This window comes from Bison bison, unplaced genomic scaffold (assembly GCF_000754665.1).
Source record: "Bison bison bison isolate TAMUID 2011002044 unplaced genomic scaffold, Bison_UMD1.0 scf7180017845825, whole genome shotgun sequence".
Taxonomy (NCBI): Eukaryota; Metazoa; Chordata; class Mammalia; order Artiodactyla; family Bovidae; genus Bison; species Bison bison.
In genome coordinates, this window is record NW_011476398.1 from 16508 (window position 1) to 20854 (window position 4347).

Genomic DNA, 4347 nt, shown 5'->3' on the forward strand with positions numbered 1-4347 from the left:
GTGAGTGAGTGTGGGGCTGTCGTTCACGTTACTTTACTTATCGCGTGTGGATTTCTGCTCTTTAGCAAAGTGATTGAGTTGTACACACATACTGTTAATATTCTTTCCCATTAGGGTTTGTCCCAGGATACTCACACACAGTAGGACTTGGGGTTTATTCAGTCTGTTATCACTCACGCCATCTCCCACTCCCTCTCCTCGGCAACCACACATCTGTGATGCTGTTTCTATTTCACAGACTGGTTCATGGGTGTTGTAGTTTAGAGTCCGCACCTAAGTGACAGCGCACGGCGTTTGTCTTTCTCCTTCCGACTTGCTGAGTATGGTGGTCTCTGGGTGCCTCCGTGTTGCTGCAGATGGCATTATTTCATTCCTTTCATGCCTCAGCGGTGCTCCACCGCGTGTGCATCCGGCGTCCTCTGTGTCCATTCCTCTGCTGTTGGACGTGTAGGTTGTTTTTCAGCTTTGTGTACTTGTTTATTTACTCTGGGTGCCTGGACAGTGACTTGAACCCTGGACCCTCAGAGTAAAGCTCTGATGCTCTGCCGACTGAGCTACCCAGGCACTCGGCCAGCACGTCTTTTTTAAGCCAGGCGAGAATGACAAGGAAGTGCTTAAGACGGTCTGGTCAAGGCCAGCATCCAGAACCTGCCATCCCTCGTGCTCCCCCGCTCCCCAGGTCCCTTGGTCACCACTAGCATCCCGTCCATCTCTGCCCTGGGTACAGCAGAGCCAGGCTCGAAGGAGGCCCTGCACACAGCTGTTCAAGGCTGAGGCCTCGGTGATGCGAAGGCAGTGTTCCTCCAGCTGTTATGAGAATCTAAGACAGAGGAAACAGAAGTCTTTTGGGTTGGAGGAGAGCAGTGAGCTGCAGCCGAGCCCAGCAGACATCCTCTCCCCCGTGGGCCGGCCTGTGGGTGCCCAGCCGGCGCCCTGGGTCAACGCTGAAAGCCCTGGCACGGGGGGTGTACCCACGGCAGTGGCTCCTCAGGAGGCTGGCTCAGACAGCTCTGAGCCCGAGTGCTGGGCCACTCGGGTCCCTGGCTTTTGAGAAGGGACTCAGCCTGTGTTCAGGCAGCCTCCCAACCCCCGCACCACCCCAGCTGCACTTTCTCTCTTGTTTTCCTGGGATATTGACTGCAGCCCCGAGAGGAGGCCAAGAAGCTTGGGACAGGCCCCTGCCTCCTCTCTGCCGCTGAACCTGAAGGCGCCCGCTTCCTTTTGACCTGTGCCTTGGAGGAAGTGGCCAGCGTGGACATGCATCCCCCAGACCCGGCACCTCCCCTGGGTGCTCTCTGCAACACACCAGCCCCTCCGAGGGGAACCAGGACCTGGGGGATGCGACAGACACCAGGAGGAAGTGGCCTGGAAGAGTTTCTCACTTCTCCAAAGTCCCTCTCCCTGGTGTGTTTCAGGGTCTGCCTATGACAAATGCGGTGGGGGTGGGAGGGGGCAAAGACTGCAGCAGCCAGGGAAGAATCCCAACTGCGTCACCAAACGCCGGCAGCCATGTGACACTGGCAGATCACTTCAGTCATCTGAGCCTCACTCCATCCTAACGTGGGGGCAGAGCTAAGCGACTCGCGGTTGTCACAAGGGCCAGATGTCATCTCGCCATGGGACTTCCAGATCTTAGGAATTGGCATGCCACCTGCGTGGTTCTGGCCATCTCTTCATGCCACTTCTGCTATTATTTCCCTAATAATTCTCTGTAATTGGTTTTCCTTTCTAACATGTTCTAAAGAAATATTGCTCATGAAATTCGGCTTGTTTCACATGTCATATTTTTCTACTCCACCTTAAAATAAGTAGATAATGATTAAATTGAAAAAATCCTCTGTGGTCCCCAGTGGGGTCCTGGGTGCAGCGTGGGGGCCCCTCCTCTGTGCTCCGCACACCAGCAGTCCTCCCCAACAATCCCCCGGAGGCTCTGATTGAACCTCCGGTGGCTTTGTCTGTAGGGAATAGAAGGAGGCCCCCAGTCTCTAGGATGAAAGGCGTTTCAACTCAATCCGTGTGTTGCTGCAGACTCTCATCAGGCCCGAGTCGTATGGCGTTGGGCCAGGACGGTATGGCCCTTGCCCTCTGTGTGGACAGAGGCAACCCGGAAGCAGCAGGATTTCCGCAGTGCAGGCAGTGTCTGCTGGCCCTGAGCCCCCTCAGAGGCGGCCTGTGTGCCACGGGGGCCGGCCAGGCCCGGGGAGCTGTTTGATGCGGGGTGTCCACGTTGCTGCTTCGGCATAACAGCAGGAGGCTCTCCAGAACGCAGGCAGAGCCTGGACTTGAGCCACCTTTTAGGTGGAATATGGCTGAATCACCAGCTCTGACTGCAGGCCTCGCATCAGTCAGGGTCCAGTTAAGGAAACAGAAGCCATCCCCGCAATTCTAATCAGAAAGGGACTTAACCCGGCTCTGGGGCGCGGGGGGAGGGCGGGGGCCAGGGCTCTGAGCAGCAGGGCGCTGGGAGCCTGGTTCCCTGCGCAGCTGGACCGCTGATAGAGGAGCAGGGATCCTGCGTCGGGTGTGCGCGTCCTGGTTCTGGGAGCAGCTGCAGGAGCGCCCCGATTACTCCTGGGTCGGAACCGTGCAGCACCACGGGCACTGCTGTCATGCAGACGCGACTTCACCTGGAGACAGCACGGAAACCCGGGAGGCAGCACCCGCTTGGGAATGTGCGGTGCGGGTGTGTTGAAAGACACTCACTCTGTAAAAGTTAACGATCTAGGAGGTCGTGTGTGTTTTACTCTGTCTCAGGCTTTCTTGTGACAAGGTGGCCTGTTCCCAGCCTCTCTCGGGGAGGGTTGTCTTTTTTAATGCATTTTTGAAATTGTAAACTAGTTTTTACCTATTTATTTTTGTTGTGCTGAGTCAGTGTTGTCTGTTTGTCAGGCGTTTCTTCTGGTTGCAGCGGACGGGGGTTCCGTGTCTAGCTGCCGCGGACAGGGGCGTCCTGTCTAGCTGCCACGGACGAGGGGCGTCCTGTCTAGCTGCTGCGGACGGGGGGCGTCCTGTCTAGCGTGCAGCGTGGTAAGGCGTTTGTCCTTGCGGTGGGCTCAGTACTTACAGCTCCTGGGCCCTAGAGAGCAGGCTCAGTAGCTGTGGCACGCGGGCTTAGTTGCTCCACGGCATGTGGATCTTCCCAGACCAGGGATGGAACGTGTCCCCTGACTGGCAGGCGGACTCTTAACCGCGGGACCACCAGGCAAGTCCGGTTCCCAGCTGTAAAGGAGTTTCAACAAGGTGCAGAAAGCTCATTACATGACAGTGTTCAGCATTGTGAAATATTAGAAATGATCTACTAATAAATCAACATGGGAGAGATTAAAAAAATTCGTTAAGTCAAAGGAAAATTTCATCCATTAAAATGACAATTATGTGTCAATGAATACTATGCTTTGAAGTTATGCTAAATCAAGAAAGATTATAAAATAAGACTGTTGAGTCTTAGAGATACACAGATTAATAAAACATGGTCTTGGGCTTCCATAGTGGGCCAGTGGTTAAGATTCTGTGCTTCCACTTCAGAGGGCAGGGGTTCGATCCCTGGTGAGAGAACTAAGATCTCACATGCCGCGGCAGCCAAAAAAAAAAACCAAAACCTCGCGGTCCTGTTACGGCTCTCTGCTATGAGACCTTCAAGCGCCAGTATGCAGTTAAATGCATAACCAGCTGCCACTCAGTTGGGAGTAGGGAGAAATGTTTTGTAATTTCTGTCAATTTCTGTGGTGTAAGCATTTCCCCCATGGCTGATTTCAAGCCACCAGTGGGACCTACTGAACGGGGAATTGGGAAGACATGCACACAAGTGGCTCTTGAGCGTCAATACCAGCTGGCTCCCTATGTCCCCAGAGCCTGCCACCTCTTCGTGTGGGCCAGTTGGGAGGGGGTTTTAAGTAAATAATAATATATTCATAGAATGGAATGCTAATCAGTCATGAGACGATGGTTTTTTGAAACAGTCATATTTGAGAAAAATTGAGGTTTACTTGCAAGTTTAAAACACAAGCAAGTGTGAGCGAGATCAGTGAAAATGTCAGTGTAAGGATTACAGACATTGCCTCCTCCATAAAGTCAACCGGAAAATGGGCAAAAATTGTCAACTTTTTGAAAAGTGTGAAAATTAGCCAAACAGTTGAAACAGCCTGGAGAGCGTTTATTCAAGAATAAGGCTGAACAGAGAGTGTGTTGACATTTGTCTTTGCTCTAGACTCATCCTGTGTTCTCCAGTCCACAGTCACCTCAGAAACAACAGCTTGCATTCCTGGGGCTGCCCGCCAGCTGCCAGAGGGACAAGAGTGGAGCTGGAACCCACTCCAGGACACGCTCTCAAGTGGGGCCCTCGTGGGA

The 4347-nt window shown here is 53.4% G+C and overlaps 1 non-coding gene across 1 annotated transcript; it reads right to left on the reverse strand.

Annotated features, from left to right (window-relative positions):
- Nucleotides 1-491: 491 nt before the first annotated feature.
- TRNAK-UUU lies at nt 492-564 on the reverse strand. Its single transcript has one exon. It is a non-coding gene; the product is annotated as a tRNA-Lys (tRNA).
- Between the last annotated feature and the right edge of the window lie 3783 nt (nt 565-4347).